The sequence below is a fragment of the Arvicanthis niloticus genome, chromosome 12 (assembly GCF_011762505.2).
Source record: "Arvicanthis niloticus isolate mArvNil1 chromosome 12, mArvNil1.pat.X, whole genome shotgun sequence".
NCBI classification, from domain to species: Eukaryota; Metazoa; Chordata; class Mammalia; order Rodentia; family Muridae; genus Arvicanthis; species Arvicanthis niloticus.
The window spans coordinates 61916705-61938693 of record NC_047669.1 but is presented as its reverse complement, the minus strand read 5'-3'; positions in this window follow the sequence as shown (position 1 = coordinate 61938693).

The following is a 21989-nucleotide window of genomic DNA, read 5'->3' as shown; positions in this document are numbered from 1 at the left end:
ACATCTTCTGTGACAAAGACTCTGTTGGAAGAATCATGGTTCCTTACAGTTAAAGATGTCACCTACCAGTTATTTCAATACAGAATAATTTTATAATTGCGATCAAATTTCCTCTTTGTCCTCCTAAGCAATGGACAAAATGTTAGCCCCATGTACTATAACTATTAATTACTTATTAATTACATAATAATAAATTTCATTCTTTTTCACATATTTTCTGTCAACATCTTCATGAAGGAAAATAAGATATATTATTATTATTATTCTGTTATCTTCTATTTATTTCAAGCTTATTCATGAGCTCATGATATACTTGATATAACACTTACTTGTAACCTTACAGAAATATTATTTAATAATATTTTACTTTTTAATCCTTGTGTCAGATTCTGGAACAAAAATAACAACATAGGCTTGGACAGAAATACAACATAGGCATTAACATACATTTCTAAGCATATATATTATTCTAAGCATATATATATTTCAACTATAGTTTGCATATTAATGTGGTGTATTATTTTAAACTCAGAATAATTACTACCTATAAGAATACTTAGACTTGTTAACACACACATTTTTATATTCAGATAATTATTATAGAGCTACCTATATTTATAGATTTTCTTGTGACACTGTTTTTCAAAGAACACATATATTTACTTATCCATTTACTTCTATTTTAACAGGCATCATAAACTGAAAAATGAAAATAGCTATGTATGTTTCTCTTCTTCCAATTAAATAATTGCTGCTTTGGTAAAACAAATGAACACTTCTGTGAGTTTCATGTGTATATTTGTAAGTCTATTTACCAAAAATATAAGAACTCTGTGACATGCATCGTTTGTTCATATGATCAAACACACTCAGTTCTCTATCCTCTAGTTAGCGAGATCTACTAACATGATCCTAAATACTGCTATCATCATATCCACAAAATACTTTATCTTAGGTGTTGAGGGAATTTCAAATTGTTGCTGTATGTTTTTAAAATAGCACTTTTCCATGAATTATTAATTCATAATTGACAAATATGCTTTTAGCACATATTATATCCTTTCCATTCTTATTCTATAGTAGACACACATTCATTAGGGGTTTGATTTTTGTAAAACTTTAAAATAAACCTGACTTATTTTAATCTCTTAGATAACTAGACTGTTAATAAATCAAAGTTCTGTGTCTTTCCCCCCCCATTATCAAAAATCTTTTTGACAATCTTGCTGTTTCTTCAAATTAAACATTCAAACATGGTTTTCTCAACAATGCTCTATAATCATTTGTATTTCTCAAGATCCCTAGAAACTGGGTTGGGACAAATGGTTGTTGAGGACCGCACTGCCCCATACTTTGGGGCTAAGTGCTTTGGTCAAGAGAGAGAGTGGGAATGGAGGAGCAAGAGATGCTAAGAATAGAGACAAACCAGGGTGTGTGGCCAGGTCTCATTTACTGTCTCCCATAGACTATATTCACACCTCCTATTGACCTCCTATTCCATATTGACTTCTCCTATTGACCCTCTTACAAGAAAATCCTGGGTATTTATCAGCACAAGCAGGAGAACACAGGTGAAGTTATTTTACCACGTGCACCATGCAGCTGGGGTCACTAAACAGCAAAACAAGCTATGTGGGCTAAACAAGATGTTTGTCAGAGTGTGCTCAGCTGTTGTGGGCTGTTGAAAAACAAGTCTCTCATCAGGGTATATGGTTTCAGATGGCTGCAAAGTTGATAGCTGCTTTCTAGCTGCTTTCTAGCCGCTTCCTGCTTAAAGTCGGCTCCCAACAAATGGTTACTTTTTTTCTTCTGTCAGGAGATGTACTGACAATATTTATGTTTGCTAAGTGTACTCTGCAGGATCCTAGAAGAGGAAGGTAATCATAAGTCTCCCACGGCTATAAATCCTACAATTTAAAACAGCAATATGACTGTTTTGTGTGAAATATATTGGTGCAATAGTGGCATAAATGTTCTGACAATAACCAACTATTTTATTTTGTTGGATTCAATGACTATTGCATAAAATGGCCCCAATACTTGAGAAGCTAAAATGGCCAAGAATCTGAGAGTAGCTAGGTAAGGGAACTAAGGGAAAACCTTGTAATATTATTCTGCTAAAGAAACCTACATAGCAAAAAGTTATTGGTAATGGTATACTGCTATTTCCATTGATCAGCCCACCACTCAATCTCATCAGAGAAGAATCTTATTACAGTCAGTGGGAATTAACACAAGGATACACAACTAGACAATGAACAGAGAATGCAAGACTTTGGAGCATTCAGTAATAAAAGCTGTAGTTCATTAAATGCTTTCCTTCAAGGATCAGGGATCTATGCACAAGAAGAGGCAGAAAGTTTGTAAGAGCAAGATGTGATAAGTGCCTCCAAAGAAACAAAGTATTCCAGACACAGCAGGATGAGTGCAAATACAAACTCAGTAAGACTGTGCCAAAATACATAAGACCTGCATAAGTTCAAGACAGACAGGATCCTGCAGTGCAAGGGAGAAGTAGACATCAGGTAAGGACCTTTAAACAGGAAGCTATTGCAATTGATACTCACTGGCAAAGGCAAAATCAGTTTTCTCAAATGAAATATATGTACATATGTATGTGTGTGTGTGTATATACACACACATATATGTGTGAAGGTACATATAAATATATACATGCATGTGTGTAGATATATGTACATAGATGATACATATATCTATAAATACATATATAACAATACATTTTTACATATATGTGTGTATATATGTTAATCCAAATATCTACATGTGTATGTATCTACATACTTATATGTAGAAACACACATGCACTTGTGTATGTGTGTGTAGAAGATCTTCTATGATTTGAGTGAAGGAAAAATATGACAATAATGTGTTATATAAAAATTATATATAACAAGAACATAAAAGAAATGTATGCCTGCACAGTGATGATTATGGAAACCAATGGTAGAGATGTTTGCAACACACAGGAAATGAGCATATTCTGAATCCTTAGACCAATGAACAGCTCAAGTACATTGTGATTCAGTACTTCATAGAAGAAAAGAGAATTTAACATATAAAATTTTAGGACATGGATACAATTGAAATCTGAATCACTGCAACACAATGGATTAAAACCATTAGTGATTCCTAGGGAATTAAAGTCACAGAAACATTTAAATACATAACATAATCAGAGAGGTAATTTGTAGAGACTGTTGCTCTATAATCCAAGAAATTCTGGTCACTATTGTTTGAAAAGATTACAAAGTTACCAATGTAACTACAACCTTTCAAAGATAATTTTTCTTGAAGAAGAAAGAAACTTCAGAATGAAAGGAAATCACAATCTGAAAAATCAAACCATAAGACTAGCTACTGTTTCATATGTAAAACTGTGAAGGAATTCTTCAAGCATGCAAGCAGAAAAATGTAAAATTTGTTCTTTTCCAAAAGCTATTGACAATTTGCATTTTGAATGTTCTTCCCCTCTTAAAAAAAAAAAAAAAGAATGTACTGGAAAAAAAATGTGTTAGTTATCCTCAGGGGCAAAATAAAGAATGTTGGGGTTTTGAAAGACTTGTGGAATTTTATGGCAGTAACTGCAGTCTGAGCATGCAGCTTTGACTTAGACACACCAACTGGAGTAGAAGTTCCTACAGAACAGTAGGATCCAAAAGCACCTTGAATTTAAATAAATAAAGCTCAGGTGGTACTCATGATGATTGTATTTGATAAATGTTTGTTCTTTAATATGTCATTTTTCAAAGATGATCATTTTGTGTCTTGGGGTACTTACTTTAGTAAAACAGTGAATATCAGGAAAATGACACCACATGCTACTATACCATTGCCAAAACCATCACATGGGTCAGGAGGGCACAGACCTCAACATATAAAATTTCACTGTATACTTTAACACATTTTCAAATAATCAAATTACATATTATTACAAATTTGTTACATCATATATGTATCTATCACTTATCTATCCATCTATCTTCTATCTACCTACCCATCTATACTCCATCCATCCATTTATCCACTCATTCATTCATCCATCTTTGATTCATTTTCTAAAGAAAGTAATTGCAATCAGTGAATAATACTATAAAATTAACTAGATTATATGCCTTAAATCAAATTATAATAGGTTTGAAATAGACTTACTTTTGTTTGTATATGTAGTATATATTTATGTCTACAGGCATGCCATTTTACTTTTCTCATGTATTAATGTTTTAACTGACACTAAGGTCAATGGATATAATATTTCCTAACCATAAAGGAACAGGATAGGAAGTTAAAGGTTTAACATATTTAGATTACACTTATTACCTTGAGTAGTTAGGGTGTGGTTATGTATATTCCTTGGGTGTGTATAAGTTTCAGAGGGCAATGTGGAGGAATCAGTTTGTACATCCACAAAAAAGGATTCCGTGTATCAAATGCAGAACATTAATCTTGGTAGCTGGTAAGACAACAACAGTGCATGTCTCTTTCCATAATACATCAGACTATTTTTGTAATTTTTTTTCCATTAATTTACTGCTTTATTCACTTTACATCCCAATTTCAGTCCGCCTTCTCTCCAGTCACTCTGTCATACACCCTCTACCTTCATATCTTTCTCTCCTTCTCTAAAAAGAGGAAGCCCCTCCCTGAGTATCACCCGACTCTGGCACATCAGGTCACTGCTGGCCTAGGTACATCCTCTCCCATTGAGGCTAAAGAAGGTAGCCGAGTTAGGGGAATAGGATCTACTGACTTCAGTCATACACTTGTCCAATTATATATAAGCATAAATAAGTTTGAGTACCACCAGTTCCATGTGCTGGTTATTGAAATGTGGAAACTTAATTCATTATTCAAAGAAGACTGTGCATTCAGCTAGTTTCTGATGGGTGACTTTTCTTGCTAACAGGTAGCTACAGGATGTGTTTGGGGTCGGGTTCATGAGAACAATATCACAGGTAAGTCTCAAGTACATTATTGTTGTTGGAGAAGAGTTTGTGTATAGGGCAAGCCGTGTGGTATCCTAGGATACTAAAACATTGGATACTAAAACATTTTCTGTTTGCCTGCTTTAGTATGAAGTTTTGCCCTCAGGACACTTTTTCTATTATCCTAGTACAGTATGAAATTTTCTCTATACTGGTTCTGATCTTTGTGACAATCGCAACTGCTTTCTCAGCACCAGGCTGAATGCTCTTCTTCTGCCTTGAGGTTCTCCATCAAGCAAATTGATCCATTATCTTTAAATTCAATTTTACTCCAGTGCTCAGGTGCCAGACAGGATGAAGCTAGATTAATGCACGAATTGTCACATAAATCACCCCTATCCTGTTTGTGATACATCCCCTATTCCTCTATGAAACTGCATGAGCTGGGCTTCCATGGCATATGTTTTTCCTCAATGTTACTGTCTTTGAAGCACCCACACGAATGGACTGTTAATCAGTGCTTTCATAATGTCAGGACCTTTTTAGCTCTGAGTCCTAAACTATTCCACATTCTTCCTAGAAACCACTTCTAAAAACTTATGAATATGTAACTGGAATATGTAACTGGAAATGATATCTAATTTTAGCAAATTATTTCTACATTTTGAGCTGCATTTATATTATTGAAATAAGCACCCTGCTATTTGTTGCTTAATTTTATTTTTGAAAATTGTGTTATGGTGCTAGTCACTAAATCTGTAAAATGAGGTATTTTCAATATTTTTCTTGATCTGTAAATATATTTGCTTATATATCTCCTTATTTCTCTAATAAATCTATGAATATAAATGGACACTATGCATATATATTTATGTACATAATCAAACATGGTTCTAATTCTATCTTTTGCATATTTTATTTTCATTATTAATTTTTAAAATTATTTTCTTCATTAAGTATTTTCAGTCAACATATCTTATATTTTTCAACTATCCTAACTTCCCCCAAAATTCACGTGATCATCTCCATCTCCCTTTCCATACAAGTTCATGCTATTTTACTTCCTGCCATTAAAAAATAAAATAAAAAATGAAAACAAAGACACAAACAACCATAAAATCACAGAAATATAAAACATGCCAATACAAAGCAAATAATCCAGCAATAATAACATAACAACAACAAAACCACGGAATCTGTTTTATGTTGGCCAATCACTTCTGGGCATGTTGCCTCACTGGGAGCCTGTTAGATATTTCGTGTTTCCCAGGAGGAACTGATCTTGGTTAGAAATGGGTCTTTGTGCCTACTTCCCCTTCTCAGTGGTACAATTCTGTCTGGTTTAAAACGGAAGTGCATGGTGTCTAAATCTGAGTTCATATCTTTATCAGTCTTACTGTGTCTGGATCATACTGTTTTCTTGAAGTCATCAACACCTCTTCATCTCAAGGTTCCCACCTTGTCTTCACAATAGATCTCTGAACCTTGAAGAAAGGGGTTTGCTAGACATCGCCTTTTGCACTTAGTGCTCCAAAGGATTTCATTCTCTGCATACTTTTCAGGTGTAGCTCTTTATGTTAATTACAATCTACTGGAAAAGAGGCTTCTCTAGTGAGGTTTGAGCAATAATCTGATTTATGTATTCACTTTTAAAAAACTACATTCCTTTAGCATAAAAATAGATTTCCCCTAGGACAACGACCCATCTACTCTCACGTTAGCTTCATTGTGACCTGCCTTCATACTCTTCATGCTCGAAGCTCGCTTACTCAATGATCTTTCCAAAGAGATGCTTATAAGCAGTACTCGTGGAGTTCTTGAAAATGTTTGCCCAGAATAGAAAGAACTGTGGAATTTGCTTTAGCTTCTCCTGTTATGTAGAGTTTTTCTTTTTTAAAATATATTGTTAAGTTGTTGCTACAATCTTTCTCAAAATTGCAGCATGTCATATTTTCCTAGTGAACCCCCTGAAGTTATGTGAGGCCTCATAGGCTGAAGTGATGTCACAATGTTGCTGAAAACAGCATTAAAATATTATACTGTCTGTGCTGCACTCCTGCCTAAACAAGGGCTTAGCTTCCCCATATTATGGGACATACGGTAGCCTAACTACTAGCTGCTACAAACTGTTTGATTCAATGAATTTCAATCAGTGCATTTAATCCTGCATTTAAATATGTCACACCAAATCCACTCATGTTTTCTCACTATTGGTATTCATTGTTAAACAAATTAAACCTGGCTAACTTTGTCTTTTCACAACTCCTCCCAACCCCCGCACCCACATGTTACAAGATATATGGGTTTTGGTAAAATTATAACAATCTATTTCAATGTAGAATGCTTTCTCCAGATGTATCCAGAAGGCCTAAGCTTTAGAAGACAAAAAACACCCTAAGGCTGAAACATAATTGGAAAGCTAAACTAGAGTGATTTTAGTAATAGCAGAAAAATAAGACATAGAATTACTCAACCTTGCATTCCACGGGGAAAATGTGGTCCAGGATCAATTTTATCCTCTCACTGACTTTATCTGGTGTGCTTTGGTCAAGTAATGAAGACATACAATACTTCTTTCATTCCACCAAGGGAACATTTATTCCTTTACTGCATCTGTCCTGTAGACTAGAATGACCACCTCCTGATGAGAAGTGGACTTATAAACAGGTCCATTCTTTCAAAGGAGAAATCTGTGTACTTGACATAAATTGTCAGTTATTTCTTTCATCTCAGAATTGTGAGAGCCAGTAAGTTTAAAGATTTCTTAATGATATCTCTAAAGTCTGTGCTGCAGGAGTTTCTGAGTTATCTCAGTATGTATAATAACCTTATAATTTTCTATTTCTAGGTTGTTTTCTTTTACACATCTTGACTTATCAAGAGATATATTAGAGGCACATTTATGAAGTGAAAACATATCATACCTATGCTTTGATTAAATCCTACATATTGCACAGACAATGGATACAATCTAATGATATATTCGCTGACTTTTGATGAAGCAGTAGATATTAAGACATGCATGGGAAATAACTCATAACTAAAGGCAGAATTAATAGTTCTATTGGAGAAAACAAACCTTGTAAAAACAACTGAGCACCGTTATGCTAGCTCCCGTAGTACACTTAGTTCATAAGATGCAGTATGGAATATTACGTCAAGGAACATTGAGAGTGTGCTTGAGAAAACTAGAGTTTACTTTGCATTTCTGAGCTTAGTAACCCTGAAAATAGGCCCTGTTTCTTGAAGCACAACAGCTATGTGTGTTTATGTGTCAATACATATATGTGTGTGTGTGTGTTTGTGTGTCTGTGTGTGTGTGTAAACTGTTTTCCGTTACTAATATAATACATGTATTATGTATAAATTTTTGTTATACTTAATGGATGATTATAACACTCAAGATAACTTAAATATCCATTGTCACCCACATTTTATGTATGTGTTTATGTTCATACCATTTAATATATATTAGCTCCCAAATTTGTGCATAAAATACACAATTGTAAATTTGAATTGTAACTTTTCCAGTGTTCAAGTTACTATTACATAAAATAGTTTTCTGAAGCCTTTAAACTCACATGAAAAGAACCTCCTTTTGAACACTTTTTTTTTTTTGCCGTCTTTGTTATTTATAATTTTTAGTGTTCTTTAGATATCTGTTCAACATTTATTTAGAGAACCAAATTGAAGTTATATTCAAGGGCATTAGAACAAGATCCTAGAAACTGTAGTTTGCTCTCCACATTCATAATGATCTAACACTATTACATCATTCTGTACATTTGTGCTGCCTGGGACATGTACCTCTACACACTGAGTACCCTGCAAGAAAGCTGCTTTTGCATAGCCTGCAGTCCATGAAGAAAGTGTTCTGCGCTGTGTACTCCGTAGAGTAGGTGATTCTGCATATGCCTCCCTTGAATAGGTGTTAATTCTAACAAGTTAGTACCTCTATGTTTATCACCCACTTCCTCTTAAAAATAAATTATAGATGTTTAATGAAAATAATCATCTAATTATTCAATCCTTGATTTTTCCCCCCTGAGGTCTCAGTGAACTGAAGGTATTAATAAATACATGACTCTCACACTTATTCTTGCACAAGAAATTATGTGAAAATTAATTCATCTTATTTGAGGATGTAGGAATTAGGACATTTAGGAAAATTAATTTTTACTTATATGTTTATATATAAATGACCATATATTTATATAATTTTAAATTTAATATATATAGATAATAAATTGAAAATGTAAGTGTGGATACAATACCAGTGACTGAAAAAAATAGAAACCAAAGCTTATGAAATTAAATCTATTCTTATAAAAAGAAGAATTATTCAGAGACCTGATAGTAAATGTTGGAAGTTGCAAGAGACTCATGCATTATTTTAGAAATATTCTTGCAAACGTAAGTGTGATGAACAGAAAATGGTGTAAGCAGTTATATCTTAGCAATGAAGATAACTTGTTAATAGATTATCATCCCATGGATTTGTGGTCACCCTTGATAGCAAAGGAGATGGATGGGTGGTGATGAGATTCGGATTGTGATAAATGGGAAAGATAACAAAGTGGACAGAGAGTCTCTCTTAGAGGAAATATAGTTTACTTTTAGCTTCTTTAGGAAAGAAATGAATAGTGTCAAAGGGAAAAGAGTACTTTATTTTTCTAAATTACTTTTAGAAACTGTATGTCCACTGAAAATCAGAAATCTCAGCATAAGTCTGATTGGAATGTAGCAGTATGAGTGTGTGTTCTAATGTTTAAAAATTAATGTAAAAAATAAAAAGGGGTTGAAGGATGTAATGCTTCTACATGAGCTTAGAATAAATTATTAAAATATACAGCAATGAAAGAAAGACCTGGAGTAGGCAAGAGAAATAAAAGATATCCAGAGCACACATTTGTGTAAGCAGATATCAAAGTGTGGTATTATTGCTGAATATTAAATAAGCAAATTTGAGATATGAAGGCATTAAAGCCTCACACTATACATGGAAGGAGAAAATAATCACCTCTCCATAAACATTTATTTCAAAAAAGCAGTAATATCACATTTTCATATGTTATGTGGATTGTTATTGGGTAGATGATGCACAACCAGAAATTATATGAACTATTTGTGCTGTTCATTACCTCATTGCATAGAAGCAGAGGGCTTTTTATTTCCCTATTGGGTGTAAATGAAGAGCTGCATGCATGCAAATATAGGAGAAGTGGATTGCAAGTTATCTCTAGTGAAGCAAGCTCAGCTTCAGAGCATGCATTTATTTGTTCTGTGCTTCACAGATGTGTTCATTTTTTAGCTTCTTGGATTCCTCCAAAGTATAGTTACACAAAAGAACCTGAACGCACAGTATGATGAACATTTTCATTAATGTTATAATAAAAAGAAATAGTGTTGACTAGAAGAGATATTTTGTTCCTAAAATTTTTATCATGGAATTAATTTCCTTTATGTGTCTGTGTAACATAATAATGTCAGGCACGAAACTGAAGACTGGAGTATGTTTAATTTCACAAAGGAGATTTTTGGAAGTAGTGATGTTTTAAAATGTAACTTAGCACGGGTCTGGGAGATACCTTTTGTAAAGTGATGTACAGACAAATTTGAGGTCCTGAGTTTGATTCTCAGACAACACTAAGTCACAAATAAGAACAGATGTACCACTTTTAGACTAGGGAAGTAGAAGCAGGTGCCCACCAGTCACATTCAATATTGTGATTTCATCAGAAACTTCCCTCCAATAGATTCCTGGGTTTGAACTAGCTAGTGGTACTTCTTTGAAAAGTTGTGAAACTTAGAAAAGTTTGGAGGTAGAAATTTTTGTGCAAGAAGTGAATCATTAGGTGCAAGGTTTGGGATTTCATATGGGACCTGAATTTCTGTTCAATCTCTGCATCCTACCTGAAGATGAGTTGTGACCAGCCAGCCTCTTTTCCCCTGCCTCCATGTTTTACCTGACATGATGCTCTGAATCTCTTTGAACTGGAAGCCTAAATAACAACTCATTAGTCATTTGTCACACCTGTAAGACATTAATTGGCACCAGGATGTAGGGATGTGGTTATGATAAATGTAAACCTATGGACTTGGGCCTTTGGAACAGGTTTTGTGGTAATGGAGGAGGGATGGGAGTCTCATAACTGTTACAGGCTAAGGTGCATGAGCCACTTTGTTGGGACTGTGGAATACCACTGAGTGAAATGAGGAAGGACAGTCAGGTTATGCCATTTAACGGAGTGACAAGGCATCTACCAGGGAATGGGCTAAATGTCAAATGGTTATGTTCTGGCAAATAAAGTAGGGTGTTCTACCAATGTTCCTGACTAAGTCTGAATTTTGAATTCTTGGACTTGTGGATTTGACAGAAGGAATCTCCAGGCAGTCAAATATTCAAGCCATGGTACAGTGACCAAATGCCATTTTTATCTAGGTCTTTAGTGAAAAAGGATAAGATCTGAGCCAAATGAACAGATGAAAAAAAGAAGAATGTATTTTGTGAAGAAAAAGAAAAAAGCTTAAGGAAGTTTAGAGTTACTGTAATGCAAATCCACCCCTGCCTTACAATCCAAGGGTCCCTAAAATGTCCACTTTTGTGGGATTTCCTATCCTTTGGGAGCACTGCTAGCCTGCACTGAGTATGAAATTCACTGGGGACTAACCCCACACTTGGCATGTGGAGTCTCACATGACGCTTCCAATATTACTTCTTATGTTAACAGGGATCCCATTATATTCCAATATGACCCCATTATGTGCAATTGGGATTTTTTTGTGTGTGTGTGGCCTTCTCTAACTGTCTTGATTTATGCCCCCTTATTCTCTTAAAAGGTGGTTGGTCATCTATTTAATGGGACATATTTCCATTAAAACCGGTCAGTGAAAATGTAGACTGGGGCAAGCACACCATTGTGACCATTAGCAGCCAGCTGGCTAGAAAGCAACCCCAGTTTGTGTCCGATCTCCCTTTTTCTCTCTGGTCACCTATACCTGTGGGTAGTTGGCTGGGAACACAGGGGGTTCCTCCAGGCGGGAAGTTAGGCACGGCTGTTGTGGCTCTACGGTTCCTCACAACGCAGTCCCAATGACATGAGAAAGTCCATGAGTTTTTACAGGCTTTAATGTCATGGCGGATGGTGGATGAATCTGGATGGACCCCCACTTTTCCTAAAACCCAGGGCAGACCTGAGTTAAATAGGGAGGGAGAGAGGGGGAGGGCTGGGGAAGAATGTTTAATTGGCTCCACCCTCTGGCCTTCAGGTACCTCATTAGTATGTAAATCTCTCTAGGGCCTGAGGCCTGTTCCTCTGACTGTTGGCCCTAGACTTCTTTGTGGGAGTGGTTGTTGGAGGGCTGAAGCTAAATGAAGGAGCAGAGCTGAACTCCTGCCATCCAATAAGGTTCCAGGGTTCCAAGTTCAGGCTCGATGCTTGACCAAACACCCAACTGCTTCTCACAGCGACTGCCCCACATATACCACCATTGTCAGAAACACCCTTAACTGCTTTAATGAGAAATGTCTTCTGACCCCTGGATAGGGTATTCAACAATGGCTATCCTGATGGGGAAACCAGCCACCAGTTGGATATCTGTGGCAAATACCATTCACTTTCATGCTGACACTCTGATGGTCCAGCCCCTACACTATGGAAAGAAGGGTTTTGGTATTATAGCTGCCATCATTGCAGCCATCATTGCAGGCGTTGTTAGGGCAACAACAGCTGCTGTTGCCTTGACCCAGACAGCTACTACAGTGGAGACTCTCACTGCTGCAAAGGCATCTCCTGCAGGAGGACTTAGTTGAGGACTGCCTGACAGATCAAGAATAGCTGATGCAGACAATGCCAGCCAATCAGAAACTGCTGTTTAGACAAGAAGATTATTTAAGACCAATGGGGCACAGATGGAGGGTGTTAAAGGAGATTGCAGCAGCATTCAAATGCCTTTTGGAGGCATTTCTCAATGTGCTCTGGAGTCTGTGTCACTGACTTTATGCCACGTTACCTCCAACCCCATGGGCCGGGAGTGTCGGGCAGCATGTAGTCCAGGTCACAGGCAGCAAAGTAGACTATGCCACCAGACAGAAGAATGATAAGGTTAAAGCAAATTCAAAAACCTCAGAAAATCTTATAACTGAGAAAGCAGGTTAAGAACCACCTTCCAGCTAGGCTGGATCTGTCCTGGAACATGTAACCATGAGACCTCACTGACAAGACCATGACAACTGGTCACTTAGCATAAAAACTTGGAGTGCTCCATGCTATATATATATATATATATATATATATATATATATATATATATATATATAAACTTCCAACTATTATTAGATCATTGTTCAATTTCAATGATCCTATTGTTTCTGAGATGAAAATGAGTCATATTTACCACAATGGAAAACTAAAATTTAGATGCAAATTCTTCCTCCCTAAGGAGCTAAAGAGAACTGGGAAACTAGGTGTGAATTTGCCTTTAAGGGTAAATCATCAGGTTAAGTTTTGTGACACCATAAACTTATAGTATCTGTATATCTGCTCCTGTGTGAACAAGAAATTTGCTTTATCCTTGATCCAAGATATGGGATACTTAAAATTCATCCAGCGCTATTAAAGAAGTGTACCTTAAATCAGTTTGATTTTATCAAGGCAATTTATTTTGCCCTCATACAAATGTAAGAATGATTTACAATAAGAGTCTTTATCTCATAAAATAACTAAATGAGTTTTCTGCTTCAAAAGTACTTAAATCAATGTAGTTCCTCCATTTATGAAAAAAAATATGCTTTCAGGGGTACAAGCATAATATCCAAATCTGTTATTTTTGCTATCTTTTTCACATGCTCATTGTTTATAACTCTGTTTAGTCTAATTACGCCTTGTTGTGTTTTCCAGACTTTGTGGTGTGTTTATCACCAGAGGTCTTATCTATATCATTGGCATCATTAATCACTGGTGAATTACTTGGCTTCATATGCATTTTTATAGCTTTCTTTACAGTTGCTGTCTGGACTTTTCTCAGAAGTGGTTCTGAACCAAGAGGCTTCAACTTACCATAGCTCTCTCAGCAACAGAATTTAAAGCTGTTTGAGCTTTCCTTGCTGAGAAAATAATATATAACTTTGTTTTTACATTCATAAAACAATTACATTAATTAAATATTGAATACATAACATCAATGAAATGAACAACAAAATCAAATTGCACATACAAAATGAAAGAAATAGAATTTGAACATTCTGGATATGACTGTAAAAATCTCTTGGTCACAAGTCATCTAGCTTGAAAGCTAGGCAACTCATGTTATCAGACACTGGTATTTTTATTTTTATTTTTATCTTAGAAAATGTAGAAAGACCTCTGTGTCAGAATGCAGACAGTTGTAACAGTGAGCTATGATGGTTATGGCAAAAGTTAGGAAAAAGATAGGTCATGTCCTTTGAGTTTAATTAAATTGTCTTTTGAAAATGATACAGCACCATGGAGACAAACTGAATTAGTCTTTGAACCCTCTCTTTTTTTAAGAAGTTGTATCTCTTGTAGTAATAATTTTCAAGTGTTTCAAAGTTTCAGATACATTTAGATACAAATAGGATGTAATAAAAAACCCTTATTAAATTATTGAAAGCATGAGACATTGCTTCTGAGACTAATGATCTTCTGTACACATGTGATAGTCTGAGGATATTAACTCGAATCATCAAGGAGTGCATGAGCGTTTGCACTCAATGGACCAAACCCTTCGTCTCCAAGTAGCTGGTCATGGAGAGTCATCTGAAAATTTTCTTCTAGCTTCCTGCAAACAAGCAAAGTCTTCCATAGCCATCGCTAAAAAGCAAATTTCAGCCCTCCCAAGGGGCTATGGAAAATTAAGTCATTGTAATGATTCCTTTAATGTGAAGTAACTTGAATAGGCTCTGTGCTCCTGAAATAAACATAACTCATGACGTCTTATCTATCTTTGTGTATTGCTCATGATTTACTGAGAGCAAAACATTGACTTATATGGAGGAAAATTTTAATTAGTTTAATATATATATGTATATATATATACACAAAATATGTCAAATATTGGTATTGATATTCCTGTTTCTTATGAAATTTAGCAAAGTAAACCAAAGAATAAAGAAAAACAGGAAATAATATTGGTAAAACTTGTGAGATGCACTTCCTCAAGAAAGGCAGGGTCAAAGAAGACATTCAGAAGATCCCAGGCTTCTAGTGCTGGAGCCTTGACTTGACTTGCTCTCTCTGCCTGTGGTGGAGCTGTGGGTTGAACTGCTGTCTCACTTTCCACTGGAGTGCCCTAATCAAAACGGAAAAGGAAAAATCAAAAGTTTTTTTTAAATGCCTTATAGGTGCACTGTCTATGAGAGTTCTGTGCTTCTATACATCACCCTGCACTCACTTCTTCACCATTAGCACTTTCCATTATGGTGGAATTCTAGATAATTGTGTCTTGAATGAAAGGGTGAAAAACGGATCTTGCAATATACGTGGAGGAATGCCTGCAAGAATCTGTGAAGATAGATGCAACTTTCGTGTCATTCTTCATTGTGAGTACTGACATGATACACTGCCAAGGCAGTGGTCCTGTGAAACATCAGTTCACATAACAAATACATCAAAGGAATGATTTTTTTATTCTGTAGTATCTCAGACAGGATGCAGGGCAGTCTCCTGTGCAGGCTTCACATTGTACACATAACAAATATAATCAAAGAAATGATTCTTCATTTTGTAGGATCTTAGACTGGATGCAGGGCATTCTCCTGTGCAGTCTTTACATTGGTCTCTGTGACTGTGTGCAGCATTCTTACTTTAATACAGAAGGTCAGATGACAATAAGTTGACAGTAAGTGAAAATGAAGTTGTGTTTTGAACACTATCACCATTGCACTGTCTCTCTCTCTCCCTCCTTCCCTTCTTTCTTATTTTCCTCCCTTCCTCCCTCCCTCCCCCCTCTGTGTGTGTGTATGTATGTATGTGTGTGTGTGTAAGATAAATAATAGTGTCTAAGAAATGTATAGGTTATTTTTTAATTGAAACTTTATGACTGTTATGATCATATAGGGACAGAAATAGATGGCCAGAGAGAAGGAAATCACAAACATCAGAAAGTATTTTTCCAGGAGAATCTGCACTAGCTTCTCTTTCCTAGTTTCATAATCAAGAGTCTCTGATTTAAAGACGTCACAATGAAAAATCTGAGTTTCAGTGGGTGAAAATTTATATAACAAAAAGGGATGTTGTCAGTAATAATTATATACTCATATGTACTCTGAAACAATGGAAACAAACTTAATTGCCTAAATTGGAGAAAATATAATAGACAGTAAATAACAGATGTTGAAAAAGTTGTCTTATAAGTGAATATCTGGGCTTCTCCACTATTAATGATAATTAAGAAAACAAAAACATGTTCACGTGTATGCACAAAATATTCTCCTAAACAAAAAGCAATTAAAAATAGAATGATGAGTTAACAGTCAGAAGTTATGAACATATTTTTATAAGTACTGTTATAAAGTAAATTATGCCACATCTCTATTAAATTAACATTGACAATGTACCAATTATAAAGCAATTTTTTTTACTTAGAATCAAATTGTCATTCTGAAAACACTAGGAAATCTGTTTCTTGCATTCTCAGTAATTGGCCCCAATTAAGTGCATTAGTGCGTAAGAGTCGGATGCAGAAATGAACTACTTAACATTTCATTATCATCTAATTCAGCACATGACTTCAATTTAATTTAAAAACGCAATCTTTTAATATTGAGCTATCATTTATTCATATTTGTAGTACTCTATTTCATAAATTGATATCTAAGAGTGTTGTAGCTCAGAACAGGAAACAGCATAATTCAAGGCAAACTTTTATTATGCTTTATGATGAACAAAACTTAAGTGATTCACCTGTTGAATTGAAGTATCTTTCAAAATGTTCAGGCAAAAGTAAAAACAGAGTGGATGCTTTTTCTCAGCTACTTTACTGGAATAACTTTTCGAACACAAAGCCTATGGATATGTATAATAATCTACTAAAGTGAAAATAAAACTTTTAAAAGATGAATTACCCAGAAGGCATTTTACAGATGACTGAGGATTGATTCCAACAAATAGAAGTGTCAGTAATAGGGACAGACATTCAGAGACATGGGTGTGCTATGAGTCTTTACAGCCTAGCTCCACTTCCTGTTCACTCTTTGTCTTCTAAGTACAGACACAATAAGAACAACCACACTCCCCTTGCAACTACGTGTTCTCTGACAGGGTGGGTTCTGTTTTCAAACTAAATGTCCAAATAAATTATTTTTACTTATGTCACTTTGGATACTACAATGAGAAAAATGACTAATATAGAAAGCCAGTGCTGATAAATGAGGCTATAGCTTTGCTAAATCCAACAACGGTGTTATAAAGCCCTTGGACTTAGTTTGCAGGAGGAATGTGGAAGAGTAGATTAGAAAAGTCTTCAAATGCTGCAAGCACACCTTAATGGACTGTTCAAATAGGAATTTAGAAAATCACAAGGCAGAGAAAAATGTGGATTATGATGGCCTAGCCCATGAGGTAAAGAAATCTGTTATGTAGTCAATAAAGGACCCAGTAGTGTTAATGGTGTATAAAATCTTACAGTCTTCCTTAGCCAGCTACTTGCAGAAAGAAAAATCATACTTGAAATTATCCTTAATAATGCAAGTTTTCTGCAAGTGTGTTTCCCACCTACACAGTGTACCTTTGTTGTTTTTACTTTACATTAGCTAAATATCAGGCAAGGCAATTTAACTAAAATATATTTTACCTCACAGTTGGAAGGTACAGTATATTGAGCTTAGAAAGGTTACATTGGATACACAGTCAATGTACATGGTGACTATAAATATTACTAAGCATACAACAAAGATTAGAGATCACAGTCTTCCATCCTGGATCCTAATGTTTCATTTTCATATCAAAATACAAACTGTGTTTAATACATCACATACACACACACAAAAAAATAGAAGTTAAGATTCCTGACTCTGTTTTAAAGTCCAAAGTTACTTCTGAGGAGCAGCAAATAATTAAGGTGTTACATTTTTTTCAATAAAATTTATATTTCCAACATACTATAATGCAGAGTTAACATCCCTATTTCTAAAAGCAGGTGGTAGTGGAAACATCTCAAAATGAAAACAGTCCAAGGTAAGACAGGAACCCAGGAAAGCAAGAACAATAGTACTACAATGCTATGAACTGCATCTGGGGCTCATGGTGGAATCACGGGTCCAATGGAGCCCTACTGCTTTCCAATCTGCTGCCTAAAGGACACGGGATTTATTGGGATAATGTAAGTTCGTACTGACTTCTTCCCTCAACAGATCTATTAAGGTCTTAGGATTTTTAATTTCCTGGCACCTGCATTTCAACTTAGTCTTCATGTTCCCAGCTTCACACAATGGCATATCAGAGCCTTATTTAAAGCAGTCCAAACCTGTTGCATCATCCTTGTCCTGAGGATGTTCGAGAAACATCAAGTAAAACTCGATAATCCTTCTCCGCTGCATCTTTCAGGAACAGAACATAAGAACCATGTGGATAGCAGGGATAAGTTCCGCTTTCTGTTTGAAATTAACCTGCCCTCTTCTGTCCCAGCTGTCGTGGCCTCTGTATTCTGTCATAGATAATTGAGGAAATACTACTCAATCATTGTTTTGGAGCAAGGTTCCTCTTCAGCTGCATTCTAAGATCAGAATCTTTGCTTTCAAACTTAATTAAATGTTCACAATTTGGGTCTATTATTATGTGGAGACTTGGATTCAGAGAACTTATGTTTTGCCCCACAAAAGACTATTTTTCTAAGGGGCTAACACCTTGAGCAATTTCAGTTGCTTCATCTTCTGCTTTGTTTGCTTTTTAAAAAATTTCTCATAATGTCCACTGTAAAGTCCATGCTTTTTCCTCTCAATTTGCTGCCATGTGACCTCTTTCACTATAACCTGGACAAAAACAATGGGCAGGAAATTCATGTTGACTGCTGGACTTTTCACAGTTACAAAGAAATGGAGCCAACTTAGACTTTCATCAGCAGATGTATGTAGAATATTTTTCATGTGTGAATAAAAATGAAGTCATGACTAAATATGTTGAATGGAAAGAGCTAGGCTTAGTGAAACAAACACTAAGTCTGTATTTATGAGAAGGACATATACAGGCTCTCTCTCTCTCTCTCTCTCTCTCTCTCTCTCACACACACACACACACCCCTTTATATATAAATATAGAGAAATTGTTAGAGAGATGAAATAGATTGATAAATGATGATAGATGAAAGATGGATAGAGGGATAGATTGTAGATTGATAGATGAGATAGTTGATGTATATATAGATGATAGATAACTTAAAAGTGTGGCAGTTAGAATGAGAAACAAAAATGTACATATAAAACTAAAGTAAAATCGATACTGTTGGAAACAAAAAAAGTAAAGAAAATATGTAAAATATATACAATAAAATTACTTGTTTTAGAGATAGGAGACAATTACCATGTTTCCTGAGACCAGTTCAGATGTGGAAAGGATATGGTTAAATGCAACTTTGCCAGTTTGCAATCTTCAAATCAAAGACAGAGCTTTGCCTCTGAACCTCGGTTCATGCACTACTAAAGTGATAATGACAAATGTTTACTCATCATGTTTTCTTAAAAATAGATGGGAAATGGGTTATAAATCATTTATCATTGTGTGCCATATAAGTGTAAGAATCTGTGAGATGAGACTCATTTCGTGCATCCAGAAATACATCAATAGTTTTTCCTTCTGTTTCTTGTACAAAACAAAAGAAAGAATGTTAAAAGAAGATTTTATTCATCAAATAATTTAAAAATATTCATGTCAAAGTAAAAGAATAAATAGCTCACTATTGTCTTCAACTTCGTCAAAGGCAAATGTAATGCAACATAAAGCATTGCAAATGAACACTTAAAAATTAAGACAAGGCTTACAAATATAAATATAAATAATATAAATATAAATCAAACCAAAAAGGTATCAAGCAAAAGTTACCCACAAGATCAAAAAAATCAAATACTTATGAAATAATTAGCTAAAGACAGAGATATTTAAATGGCAGCATTTTTATTTTTCAACCTCAGGAAAACAATGCACTACCAGCAACGTCTCAATTTTAGACAATTTGGACACACAGGCATACATCCAACCCCTACTAGAGAATTCTAAATAATAATTAAATATCATGTAGTCATTACATTAGAAAAGAAAGTTTAAATAATCCCTTTTTAAACTAAACTTAACAATGGCCTGTCTTTTATTTTTTAGTACTTGGTGAGGACTTGAGAACAAGCCGCAGAATTTTTATGTTCTCTCTTAAACATATATAAAATTTAGGAGCTTGAGAGTTGGCTTAGCATTGAATTGAATTGATCTCTTTTCCAGAGAACCTGTACATGATTCCCAGTGCCCACATGGTGCCTCAAACCCATCTGTAACTCCAGTTCCAGGAAGCCTGACACACTTTTCTTGCTTTTCTGGCATAAACATGCATGTGGTATACAGACAAACGTGCAAGAAAAACACTCATATACAATAAAAGTAAAATAGTAAAAATGTCTAAATTATGTTAAGTTATTCACTTTTTAAAACATGAGGAGGAAGTGGAAATAAATAAAATCTTCACATTTTTTATAGTAGTCTAAATGTAGAAAAAAATAGTAAAACTTTGAGCATGTGATTTTGATACTACAGTTTGTAGAATTACTAACCTCTCTATAATTTATACTTTATGTCTTTGTCTGAGTATGCATTTGTGTCTCGAAAACTCTAATTTATTGGCACAGCAATATTTATAATTGACAAAAACATAAAAATAAATAAATAATGGGATATCTGATAATTAATTAATCAGTGTTTTAAAGGCTTTATTTGTTGTTGGCTATTTATGTATATCTTTTTGAGAAAGGATCTCCTATGTAGCTGAATCAGACCTTGATTTTATAACAATTCGCCTGCCTTAGCCTACGAAGTGATGAAATTACTGGCCATTATTACCACTCTGAGTAATGAGTTATACTAAATGAAAGAATGTAGTAGTTCAGAGTAAAGCAGGAATAGTCAGTGTGATCCACACTGTGGGAAAGAGAAGGGGAAATAAGGGTGTTCAAAGAGAACTTAATTGTTTTTTATGTTAAATAAGAATTTTAGAATTATTTTAAATTTGTTGTGTTTGGATGACTTTTTCCATAAAAGTCTCAATGGGGCCACATGAGGCTGCAAATATGTTTGGTTGTATTTTTGCTAGTTTATTCATGTTTTTGTTTACAAGTATTTTTGGTTGAATTGCATTTACTTCTGCTGGGACTTTAACTGAAAACAACATTATTGGGTAAACACATTATTGGAAAGAGGTGGTAAAACTAAAGCATCTTACAGATCACGGCTTACAAGCTTAAGAACTGACAGTGGAGCTGAGCAGTATGAATGCTGTGGCTGGAGTTTCTGATGGAATTGGATTACTATCTCCATGTGAGTGAGGACTCACAAATCCAGCACTGCCAGAGACTTTTCCCCAAACTGCAGACCCCTCCACAGGACACCCACCACACCCCTTTCTCAGCAACTTTACTCAAATATGGCCTCAAGTGGTCTCAAGAGTTATATAACTTTTGTGACTTTAATGAGTCTCAAGTGTCCCTCCTCCCCAAGAGGGACTGTTTTAATCAGAAGAAATAATTATACAACATCTACAAACAAGGCTAATGGGATGTTGACACCTGATGGACTAAAGCCACTGTGATTTCCCCCTCTAACTTGTCAGTGTGGAAAAGTGCATAAAATATGCTATTACTGTCAGATCCCTTGCTACACAATATTATGTTTTGTTATGAAGTAGCACTAAACATCAATTATTTGCCTCTCATTGTTTTTGAGTTCTATTCAAAATGTTCAGTGTTGATAAATAAAATTAGATACATGTGTTTAATGGCTATCTTTTTTTTAGCAGAACAGTCTTTAGGGGCAGGAAGAAAATCTATAGCTA